Genomic DNA, 13,429 nt, shown 5'->3' with positions numbered 1-13,429 from the left:
GTTGTATAAGACTTTTACTGCTTTTCTGGGACATTGAGCAGTGTTATATGCACAGACAACCCAATCAAATGAAGTAACTTGCAAAACTGAAATAAGACTTCTTTATACCCAAAACAGTTACAGAATAGTTTTAAAAGCTTAATAATCTAACTTCTACATCATAAGATTACAATGATTCTTTCCTAATTGCTGATATACAGGTATAGAAAAACTGTTTACTTCAAGATGGCCACCCCATTTACGTTCAGCTTTGCCTTGCAGAAGTGGCAAAATGTCAGATGAATAGCCTAGAGATAAAAAGTGGATCAACTTTAGAGAAGAGTCAACTGCATGAGGAGAGTCAATGCAGTCATCTGCTTGAGGTGAGGAAACACACAGGACAGAGGAGTACAGGAAGAATGAATATTGCTTATGTTATGAAAGCAGGAGATGTGACAGAAGTAGGAGAAGGAAGAAATATCACGTGCAGTATGAAGCCCAAAAGAAATTTAGCAGTCTATAAGAGAAAGCGGATGAGTATAGGAAGAGGGGCAGTAAGAGTAAGTTTGAGAGTAAGTTGTTAAGAGTAGGACTAAGAACAGGAATAGAGGTATGAGACAGGATTAAAGTAGGAATATATGGGGTAGTGGTTGATGAAGGAGTAGTAATAGGGATAGAGTTATGGTCGGAGTAGGCAAAGGGTTGTGCCTCCATTGCAATGCAATGATCACTTCACTGTCCATGCATTGAAATTGAAGCACTCTTTAAACAAACCAAAGTGCCTCATTATCAATAGCATGGGGTTAACAAGAAGTACTTCTGCGGCTGATTCAACTTGTGAATGACATTCTCCTGAAGCAGTAGCCGAATAGAGCTGAGACAAAAGCCCTTTTGGACTTCAAATGAGCTCTGTCGCCAGCTAAATATGTCTTTGGGCCATACCTGAAAGAGGATCACTTTTGAGTATGTTCAGGGTTCACTTTGGTTTCTAATCCAACTCTACCTGGTAACCCGCTTTAAATTTTTGCAGAGAACTTGAGGGACACTTACAATACAACTAAAATCTCTCCCACGCACAAACTATTCGCAAACTTTTCACAGTCACTTGGAGGCTGCATGCTTCTAGCTAGCTCAAAGAGTGGTCAAAGTTATTCCTGCATTGCCGTGTTAATTCATTTACAGATACATAACATATATGCATGGTATTGGCCTCTAAATTGATCAGCACAGCTAGAAATATTACCACTTGACACGAAGTGGCAATATTGCTATAAACAACATTGTAGAGAGGTCTATTATTTCATTACTGTCCAGATGCATGACCAGTCTTAGGAAGGTTTATAAAGAGCACAGTTTCTACTCTGGCTTGAGAGGGAGCTTATTTACTTCTTCCATGCCCATCTTCTTATATGGCTCTTTAAAGTGCTCATACTGTGACTGACGGAAACATTTGATCTTACACCTGTAGTGACCAATAGATTGTTTGAGGGTCTACGTAAGAAAAACAACTATTTAAAGAAACATAAGCCCTACTCTCTCATCCTCTCTGTGCATGCTAAAGTTTCACATCTGCTATGCCATTACTCACCAAGTTCATACCTTAAAGATTCCTTCCTCAGGGGTCGTATATAGCACATTAGGGGGCCTGCCAGCTAAGGTGAGTGGGGCCCTTGAAGTTACTTCCCTTGTGCAGGGCCATCCTCTATTCTTAGCTGTAGCTTATAGATGCCTTATAGAGGTCTCTATGCCTTCAGTGCATCCACCAGTGCAGCAGATGCACCCAAGATGGAGCAGAATGCCAAGCCGGGGCCATATTATTTTGACTCTGGTCAACCTTTTAAAAAATAAAATTTAAACGAATTCCCAAACCAGTGTTTTTGCCAGAAAAGCAAAAAAAGGAACTGCCCTCACTCATAGAAAATTCTCTGCCTGCATGCATACCATTAGGGCGGTGCATGGGAACACCCCCCTCGATCACTTTTTAGAGTCGGGCTAAAGAGGCCCCCATTGGCCTGGTGATGGCCGGGTCCCTACTTTATCATCACTTCACAGATAGTCTTTGGGAGGGTGAGTATTTGCCAAAATAATGAGTGTGTGGCTGCAGGCAGGGCCAACGGCGGCTGGGACATGTGTAATTTTGTTTTAATATTGTGTGCCAGAGCCAAAAAACCCTGCCTGAAACTTATGCTGTATGAATATCTCCAGTGTGACCCGAGGTGCAAAGGGCACAGAAGCTGTGTGCCTGGCGGTGGATTTCAGGATACTCCTCTAAGCAGCAACCACCTTGGAAGTAGGGTCTGATTTTATGTCAAGGCAGGCGGCTAGCTTTATGCATTAACTTTTTATTTACTTCCTCTGAGCAGCAAACCCTTTAAAAGTATCCAATAGAACATTAACAACATCATAAAAGAGCAACAGAATGTTCAGCTCCATATAATTTATGTGTCCTCCATTTTGTTCCTCTTTTGTTTGCTGCTTCTGAGCAGATAAGTATACGTTAATAATTGTAGTAGTTTTAAGTTATTGGTATATGTGTGTATTCATAGTACATTTGACCCAATTTATGGGTAGAATTCATTTAGATAAGATATATTTATAGGATTTTAGGGTGATATATATTAAAAAAAGTGTAGTTATACATGTTAATGTTCGTTTTAGGAGTATTTAGTTATAAGATCATTTCTGTTTGTATTGAAGGTTTGATTTATTTGGTTTTTTGATTAAAAAAAAGGAGAGAAAGAAAGGCAACCTTACTTTTAACTTTTTTTTTATATGCGTTTATAGTGCAAGGCGAGGAGTTCGCTTGTGCGGGGAGCTAATTGCTCGGGAGCGTTAGGCTTTTTTTACTGGTGCGAGATAATGCAGGTCCGAAGAGCTCTGTGCTCTCGAGCATTAAGAGGAGCAGATGTAACGCATTGACAGTTTTCAATGCATACGCCTGCTCTGGAGGTTTAGAGGAATGAACATTTACGCATTCCTTTCCTCTAAACTGAGATTCGATGACGTGTCGTGACGAGAGGTGATTGAGCTTGTTGTGAGCAATAGCTCTTATGTTTATAGCGGATTGCTATAGCAGTGGGTTTCCATTGTAACGGATCACTGTTTGGTGGTTTGTTACGAGGCAAAATTCATACAGTACACACAAAGATGTTTTTTTGAGGTGGCAGGCATTATTTGGATAATAATATTTAAGAAATAAGTATATTTTAAGAATTTTGGACAGCATGTCTGAATTAAACAAGGAGAAAGAAGGAAATCGGGAGGATTTCATTAGAAAAATAGTTACTGAAGAATTAAAAGCAGTAGTTCAGGAGTCAGTTAAGCAGGCTTTAGGAAAGGACATGATGAGGATGAGTTTTTCTCTTTGCCTAAGGATGAGGACCATCATGGGTAGTCCAGGGGGAAGTGTTTAATTAAAAGGAAACACTTGCAGGAGATGCAGGACAGATTTGGAGTCCCAAGCGGCTCAAAAAATCGAGCGGTACCCTGAGCAGTACAAAGGAAAATCAGCTTGATGCTGAAAGAGATTATATTAATGAGGAATTTGAAAAGGACAATGATTTAGATGAATATGTTTTAGACCTGGAGTATAAAGATGGTCTTGAAGACGAGTTGGGTGGTAATATTAGAGCTAAGAGTAGCGAGGATTTTTTAGACCTGTTGGGTGAAATATTATTTGAGTCTAAGGATATAAGACATCCACGAGCCAAGGAACGGTGGCCTTTGGAACATGTTGCCAGTTACATTAAAGCAAGGTTACGTAAGCCTCTTGAGAAAGATGAAAGAAATGTAATGAGGGTGGAGTGTTCGAGGCCCGTCATTGATGAGAAGGTGTGTTTAACACCAAATTTGGGCCCAGAGATGATTACTTATTTATTTAAGTTGGGTAAAGATGCAAAGAAGGGATTAGAAAAGTCTTTAAAGCAGGTTCAAGATAAACTGCTGGATGTGCTAGGTCCTTTCTGTAGGATATGTGACACAGTAGAAGATGCGTACTTGAAGGGGAAGGACTTGGATGTGCATCTTTTACGTGGTTGGTGTCAGAGAGCCATTTGCTTTGTTGGGAACGCAAATGCAGGACTTTTGGCAGACAGAAGGAAAATGGCCCTAATGCGTTCACATCCAAAATTATCAGATATGGCAAATAAAGTGTCTTCTGAGGAGGCTCGTGGCCTACTATTTGGTGATGGAATGGTCAAGGCTTTGTCCAAATATGTGCATACATTTAAAAGCTTAGATAAAGCACGTTTCTCTATGAAAAGAGTTTTTTCAAACAGTAATTTATATGGCAAGGCTGGTAGGAGAGGGCAACCTACCAGCCGAGCAAATTTTATAGCCCATTACCAGAATCAAGGATCAGGTTTCTTCAGAGGAAACTAAGGAGGTTATCAATTCTATCCCCAGAGAGGGAGAGAACGTGGTCGTATTACCAGAGCAAGAGGTAGTAACCTTGGACATGTACAGAGTCAGGGTGAGTATGAAGATTCTTTCTACTTCTATCCCTATAGGTGTAGGAGGAAGATTGAAGTATTTAAAAGAAAATTGGGAAATAATCACTCAGAATGTGTGGGTTTTGCAGACGATACAGGGATATGTAATAGAGTTCGATTGAGAACCTGTGCAGGTAATAGAACCAAGAGAACTAAAGTTTTACAGGGAGTTGGAACAGATTGTTCATTTGGAAATAACTCTGATGTTGTCAAAGAATGTGATTGTGAGAATGAAGAAACAGGAAAAAGGATTCATAGGCACTTTGTTTCTAGTGGAAAAGAAAGACAAAGGTTGGAAACCAGTGATAAATCAGAGGAAGTTGAATCAGTCTGTGTCTCACAATCATTTCAAAATGGAGGGAATTCATCTTTTACGAGATCTTTTGCAAGAGCAGGATTGGATGGTGAAGTTGGATCACAAGGATGCTTACTTTACAATTCCAATAGCAAAATGCAATCAGAGGTATTTGCAGTTCAGGTGGGAAAAACTGTTATTTCAGTTTCAAAGTCTGCTTTTCGGTCTTGCTTCAGCACCTTGGTGTTTCACAAAGGTGTTGAGACCAGTAGTTGGTTTTCTCAGAGAAAGAGGTGTGAGAATGATAATTTATTTGTACGATTTTAAATCAGGATTTTGGGGAATTGAAGGAACATTTAAGTCTTGTAAGGGATTTATTGGAAAATGTAGGTTTCCTTATAAACCTGGAGAAATCTGTGTTGATTTCAATGAAGAGAATGGAATTCTTGGGTTTCATGGTGGATGCAGAGTTATATCAGTTGCATCTACCAGTAAGGCGATACTGAGGGATTTGGCGTGTGTGATTGGGCTTCTGTCTTCATCCATTCAGGCTATTTTTCCAGGTCCATTACATTAGAGAGCATTACAATGTCTAAAGATGTCCTGGTTTGAGGAAAGGTTTATGGTACGGAGGTTGGGTGTCCATATATCAGGAGGCACAAGAGGAGTTGGTTTGGTGGAAAGAGAATCGGGAAGCATAGAATGGTCGAGCGATATTTGGATCAAAACCAGATGTCATAGTAGAGATAGAGGCGAGCAACCTTGGATGGGGAACTCATTGCCTGGGTTTAGAAACAGGCGGAATGTGGACGTTTTTAGATAAAGAGAAGCACAGAAATTGTTTAGAATTACAGGCGGGAATGTTTGCTTTGCTAAGTTTCAAGGGTGTTCTGGAGGGGAAGTCTGTACTTTTGAAAATGGACAATGTAACTGTGGTGACATACATAAACAAGCTGGGAGGGGCACGTTCCAGGAATTTGGCGGAATTGGCGAAAGAGTTGTGGGGTTTCTGTTTTGAACACAAAATAAGTTTCAGGGCAAAGTATTGGCCAGGTGTACAAAATGTTATAGCAGATTGGAATTCTCGTAAGATGAGGGAATTCAGTGATTGGAAACTAAGGGAGTATTTCTTGGAGGAAATAAATCAGATTATGGGACACTCAGAGATAGATCTGTTTGTTTCCAGAATAACCTTTCAGTTTCCAATCTGTGTCAGTTGGAGAGCGGATCCGGGTGCTTATGCAGTGGATGTGTTTATGCAGGATTGGAGTAGAATGAGGGGTTATGCTTTTCCACCTTTCTCGATGATTCAGAGAATGTTGTTAAAGGTGAAACATCAGCAGTGTCAGTTAGTCTTGGTGACTCCTTTTTGGACAACTCAGCTCTGGTTTCCAACGATGTTGGAGATGGCAGTGGAACAACCAATTTTAATAAGGTGTTGTAAAGGTCTATTGTCAGGTGTAGACGGAGAAGAACATCCCTTAGTGGTGTCAGGTTCTCTGAACCTTCTAGTATGGAGGATATCAGGCATTCAAGAGAATTCACAGAACTTTCGGAATCAGCTGCAGGTTTATTGGATGAATCCTGGGCACCAGGGACAAAGAAAAAATATAGGAGTGCATGGAAAGTTTGGTCTCGTTGGTGCTTACAAAGGAGTTTGGATCCCAAGGAGGCTGATCATATTCTGGTACCAAATTTTGTGGCTGAATTGTTTGATAAGGGAATGTCTTATAGAACAGTACATTGTTACAGATCAGCTATAACTGCAGGTCATGATCTTAAACAGGGAGTGTCCATTGGTAAGAGTCCTTTAGCATGTAGGGTAATGAAAGGGATTCGTTTAAAATGACCACCTACTTCGAAATATCATGTACTTTTGGAATGTAAATTTGGTTCTCAAATTATTTCAGAAATGGCCAGATAATAAGTATTTAAGAGAAAGGGAACTTTCTTGGAAGTTAGCGACTTTACTCTGTCCGAAATCTTTTAGAAGACTTTCAAATGTAAAGGCTTTACAGGTCTCACATAGATTTTTTCAGCCGAATGGTGTGTTGTTTGAAGTGAGTAAGTGTACAAAGACGATGTCTGGTACAATATTTTATCCATTTTTTGAAGAATATCCCAAAAATGTGTGTGGTTAATTGTTAAGAAAGAGTATGAATCTAGGATGTTGGAAAGAAGAGGAGCAGGAGTTGAGCAACTACTGATTTCGTATGTAAAGCCATTTAAGGCTGTAACAAATGCTACTATTGCAAGATGGGTGAAAGGTGCTATGAAGGAGGCTGGTGTGGATATTTCAAAGTTCACAGCCCATTCGGTGAGAGAAGCAATGGCAAGTAAGGTTTGTATAATGGGAGGAAGTTTGGCTCATATTATAAAGGCTGCTGATTGGTCCTCAGCAGAAGAGTTTAGGACATTTTATTTTAAATCTATATATCATGTTTCAAAATGTGTTTTGAATGACTTTAAACAAGCATAATGCAAGCCTCCTGCCTTGACATAAAATGTCGATTCTTAAAGGTTTACTGCATAAAGAATCAGGATTTTATTAAAGATAAGGAGACTAGCATTGTCCCATCCTCCCTTCCCAGGAGTGGTGGAATAATTAATTTTGTGAACTATAAGGTTATAGTATTAAAAAAAAAAGGAAAAGAACGTTTTTTACAATTGTGTTATTTTTTATTTTTTGCAGAATCTTAAAAAGGTATGATTTCAATTATAAGTGGATTCTCGAGGAGAAGAAGAATTCAAACAAAAGAGGAACAAAATGGAGGATACACAGTTTATATCGAGCTGAACATTCTGTTTTTCTATTACAATGTTGTTAATGTTCTATTGGATACTTTTAATTGGTTTGCTGCTCAGAAAAAGTAAATAAAAGGTTATTGCATAATGCTAGACTCCTTGTCTTTAATAAAATCCTGATTCTTTATGCAGTAAGCCTTTAAGAATCGCCATTTTACTCGACACACTCTGCAGCAGCTATGGCATCTCCCACCCATCTGTGGAAGTACATCAGACTAGCATGGCAGTAATCTTTAATGACACCTTATCTTTGGACTTAAGGCACCTCAGCTCCTTGCTTTAAGGCACTTCAATCAAATGTCCTCCCACCCATCCATGCCCGTGTATCAGGTAATGCAAGGGCTCAGCACAGCTCTGTCCACTGCTGATTGTGATCCTATCCAGACAAAGGTACATTTTTGGTCAAACGTAGCCAGACTATGAATAATTAATTTTGATAGCAGTACTTCAGGCAGCAGTGTCATTCCAGAGCTCTGGAAATAAGGGATGTTTCAGATGCTCATCATTACTGAGTTGGTTATTGCACTTACTGCAGTCATGCTTCTGAGTGCAATTTCCAGCAGCCGGTTTGAAGCTTCATCAAGTGGCTTACGGAGGGGGTAATGTGACTGCAACCAGTGCATTGCATGTAATGGTAGGTCAGACATTTCTAATATAATTAAAATAATTCAGTTTGTTAATGAATTTGTTGATGAGTGATACTATACTTGTGTAGTTTACAAGTTACAGTCTTGGTTTGGTACCTGAGTGTGTTAGGCATCCACTACAAACATGGTAACATGCAAGGCAGAATTTTAAATTCTTACAGATTTTCACTGAATTGGTTCAGTTTGGCAGTAATCAACACCATTAAGGCACTGTGACAAAGACTCGAAAGCACTAACCCTAGGGGAAGATCCCTCTCTGGACGGTTGTCACTCCAGCCCCTGAAACAGAAATAAAAATACAGTAGTTAACAGAGACAATGGCTAAAGGGGAGCAAAAGCAAACAAAAACAGACTTTTATTATCATCACAGGGAAAGAAGACATGAATAGAGATAGAGGAGGGACAGACAACAAGAGAGCGGCCATGTCAAGGAGGAGAGAAGAACGTGGAAAGAGAAACTCGACGAAAGAGAGTCGAGGAGGCAGAAGCAGAGAGAACCACTTGAGACGCCGAGGAGTTGCGACGCTGCCTGGAGTATTTGGCGGGGACTCAAGCAGCTCCCTGGATTCAGGAGGCAGACGTTCAACCCGAAGAGCCTCCTTTAGAAGGAAACCTCTTGGAGGCCCTCGGCCCCCCACCTCTCAGGTGACTGCCCAACTAAGGGGGTGGCAGGTACCGTGTCAGAAAACAACCTGAGGGGAATAAGTCAAGCAAAGCGATGCACAAATTAACAGTGAAATTGATGCAACTTTTTACTCCCCCCAAACCCATGCTGTAGACCTTACAATTGACGAGACAAAGAACCTGTTACCTGACATTGAGAGAGAAAACTGAAGGTCCCGAGAGGGGGTCCACAAAGAGGGCTAATCGGGCCTATAGACAGAAAGATATTCAAAACCACGATTGTGGGAATCTTGTGCTGTTATGTTTTTGGTTTGATTTCTTCTTTTCCTGTGTAGTTACTCAAATCTTTTAGTTACAAACCCTCATCTAGGGAAATCGCTATAGGAACTTAATGGCAGCCAATAGCTTTTGTACATTGTTGTTATACCAGAGTGATGCTAAGATCTTCTCTCCTCAGAAAACGGGGAATCCCCGCAAGGAAGAATAGGAAAGAGACAAAAGAGGGACAAAAGAATACAAAACACTTATCAGGGTTATCTTTTCTTTCAGACGGACTCAGGACGGGGCTCCACATACCTGAAGGAAGCAAGACAAAGAGAGAATAAAGACCTGGCAAGAGAAACAACTCCAAGCCCCAATACCACAAGAGTGGGACCAAACCACAGGACAACCAGGTCCTCATTGGAACCTTCCAAGTCATGTGCTATAGAAATCTATGCTTGAGTTAAGGAAACACCTAATACAGAAATAGAAACTTATAAGTACCCAATATTTTGTCATTTAAAACGATACCCAGCTTACTGGTACTCATTATGAATTTCCCAGAGTGTTATCTCAGTGGGGATACCTGTCTGGACAGTTGCAGGTGAGACCCCCAGCAGCAGCCTCACTAAGAACTATGAGCGCATTGTTTCCAAATTATAGAGAAAGGGATACCATCCTGCAACATGTTCGAAGAGAAGGCGCAGCAAGAAATGAAAAACTGCTAATCACAATCTTCCCGGAGAACATAACAAAAGGTGAGGAAGCTCCACAAGTCTTTTAAAGAATAAAAACAAAGGCTACAGGTGCTCAACCTGACATATATTCGATTGTACCAAGCCTATCTCAAGGTCATACATGAGGGAAAGGCGCACAGTTTTAACAAACCGTACAGTGTCCATGATTGACATGTGGTCTGGGGAAGCCAAATCATTGAGAATAAAGCCAAACAAGCATAAGGCAGCTGAACCTGCCAAAGAGACGACAGATCTCAAATCGTATGCATGAGTCGAACACTAGCAGCCAAGCGAAAACACAAACAACAGTGGCAAGAAGCAATGGCGCCCTTGCAGATACAGGCTTTGTGCTGGAGGTGGACAGAGATGCCGAGGATACTGAAATGAAGGATCAGATGGCAGACAGGTGACCAGAGAAGGGCCTGGCAGATGTGCCGGAGACCGCAATGATGCCAAACAAGGTTAATTATTTTTCAAATAGCGGTGGTGTTGTTGTTTACCCTTTTACTACCCGTCGTTTGAAGTCAACTACACAGTGAGATCTGGCGGGGTAAGTGAGATAAACAGCTGCAGCTGAAGCAGAAAACACAGGCTTTTACAAAGAAAGTGGACGATTGCCAGAGCAGCCTATAAATGGTTGACAGAGAAATTGGGAGCAGCATAAATGTTTTAACATGGACTGTCTGGTGCTGAGTAATGAGTCTGAAACTCTGTTCTCACCTAAAGGCCATACATTTGGAAAAGCACTCCAGCAGTACACAGCCTAATAGCTGAGGAGCAGGGAAAGTGTGCAAAAGAGGGAGGGGGCAGTCATTCTCAGTGGTATAATCAGGATATGCAAGAAGAGTGACAGCTTGGGTGTCACCAGAGGTTCCATTCCGGGGGCAGAAGAGAGGGCCGATGCCAAGGGGAGGTTTGTGTTGATCTATGGGCTTTTGAATGATAGGAATATACGCTTATGAATGTGTATGATTCTAACATTGATGATAAACGTTTCTTTCCAAACCTACTGTTTTTTGGGCATCTTTATTGGTTTTCACAGTATAACATGCAGGCCTATCAGTGTAAGTGTAGATACATTTGCCATAAGTAGTACAGGGTTGCAGTATATCAATGTACGCTTGGCATACTCTACATGGCCCTGTGAATTGGAGGCACAATTTTCATATAGCTCAATGATTTTGTAACATATGTAAATGAGCCATAAAGACATCTATCTATAACATATGCAGCACTCCATCCCCACCTCCCTTCCAAATGCACTACGTACATATCAACTTGTCAGGGCACGTGGCTTTCTTTCTAAACCTACTTAAAATGAACACAGACTACATAGATGTCCCTATGCTGTGGGGAGGAGATGTGAACTGGATGGCAGAATGGATAGTAAACCCAAAGATGGATCCAAGCCAGACATAGCAATAGAATTGCTAACATTGTTGAGCAGGGTAGGGTATACTACGCATTCCAGCACTTTCAACATGACGCGGCGCAGCAAGCTGGCTTACAGCACCACGCTGCGTAATTTCGTTGTGAATGAGCCCCAGTAGCTTGGCAACTTTTGAAGAAATTTATGGATATACACTTTAAAGCCATCAAAGGTTGAGCTATTAATGGTGCAGCAGGTGACGTAGCACTGGGTCTCTGTGATCTGAGGAGCCCACTGACCCATGTTGTTTCTGCCTTTTACTACCTACTAGGCGAGCATAGGGCCAACCTAGTAGGTGAGCAAAGAGCCACTATCTTTTCTTCCATTAGACCCAATTGCACGCTTACTGCGCCTCTGAGGAGCAAAGTGCCGGGCCGTGGAGTGAGAAGTTTTTAACCTTGTATTGAGAGAAGAAAGTATGGGTAAAAGTTATGGCACTAAAAAGTACTGTGAGAAAGAAATTAAGAACATGATTGTAAAGCTAGCTGAGATGGAAAGAGAAATGGCAGACGATTCAGAGAAAAAAACAGAGTTGACAGAACTCAGTGACAACTGGGACGATAAGAAACACAGAAAATAGGGTATTCAGGCTGCGGCTGTATAGTGAGGGATTACTATCAAGAAAGTAAGCAACGAGATAGGATAGGCTCCTAGAGGATCATCAGGAGGCACATGGGCCAGAAGAATGCCACCATTGATGAAGTATGCCATCATGGAGATTATCACCAAGCTAGATGGAGAATTGCTCAAATTAAGTTTATATAAGCTATTGCCCATGATGAGTATGAATGTTAAATCACTGAGAAACGCCTTAGCAAACAGACTGCAACAAGGTATAGGACATAATGCACATAGATCAATCTGGCTTTGTGGTCCATAGGAGCACATTACTTCATTTTTCGAGGCTGATGCACATTTTACATAGTCTAGGAGAACAAGAGGAGCCAGATGTCCTAGCACTGCTGAACAGTGACATAGGCTTCGGCAAATATGGGTGGTCTTATATGAAGAGGTAGTGGAATTGCATAGGATTTGGCCTGCAAGTTTTCAGGCAGATTAAATTGCAGAATACAGACATCGCACAAGGGTAAAAATAGGGACGGTTGTGTCAGGAAGTTGCCACTTAGAGAGACACAGAAGGAAGGGTTGTCCCATCTGCCTGCTGCTATTTGCACTTGCATTGGAGCCACTGAGGTACATCCTATGAATACATATGTGAGAATGAAACATACAAGTTGGGGAAACTATACAGGGAGTGCAGAATTATTAGGCAAGTTGTATTTTTGAGGATTAATTTTATTATTGAACAACAACCATGTTCTCAATGAACCCAAAAAACTCATTAATATCAAAGCTGAATATATTTAGAAGTAGTGTTTAGTTTGTTTTTAGTTTTAGCTATGTTAGGGGGATATCTGTGTGTGCAGGTGACTATTACTGTGCATAATTATTAGGCAACTTAACAAAAAAAAATATATACCCATTTCAATTATTTATTATTACCAGTGAAACCAATATAACATCTCAACATTCACAAATATACATTTCTGACATTCAAAAACAAAAGAAAAACAAATCAGTGACCAATATAGCCACCTTTCTTTGCAAGGACACTCAAAAGCCTGCCATCCATGGATTCTGTCAGTGTTTTGATCTGTTCACCATCAACATTGCGTGCAGCAGCAACCACAGCCTCCCAGACACTGTTCAGAGAGGTGTACTGTTTTCCCTCCTTGTAAATCTCACATTTGATGATGGACCACAGGTTCTCAATGGGGTTCAGATCAGGTGAACAAGGAGGCCATGTCATTAGATTTCCTTCTTTTATACCCTTTCTTGCCAGCCACGCTGTGGAGTACTTGGACGCGTGTGATGGAGCATTGTCCTGCATGAAAATCATGTTTTTCTTGAAGGATGCAGACTTCTTCCTGTACCACTGCTTGAAGAAGGTGTCTTCCAGGAACTGGCAGTAGGACTGGGAGTTGAGCTTGACTCCATCCTCAACCCGAAAAGGCCCCACAAGCTCATCTTTGATGATACCAGCCCAAACCAGTACTCCACCTCCACCTTGCTGGCGTCTGAGTCGGACTGGAGCTCTCTGCCCTTTACCAATCCAGCCACGGGCCCATCCATCTGGCCCATCAAGACTCACTCTCATTTCA

Source organism: Pleurodeles waltl, chromosome 6, assembly GCF_031143425.1.
Source record: "Pleurodeles waltl isolate 20211129_DDA chromosome 6, aPleWal1.hap1.20221129, whole genome shotgun sequence".
Taxonomy (NCBI): domain Eukaryota; kingdom Metazoa; phylum Chordata; class Amphibia; order Caudata; family Salamandridae; genus Pleurodeles; species Pleurodeles waltl.
This window is presented reverse-complemented; position numbering follows the sequence as displayed.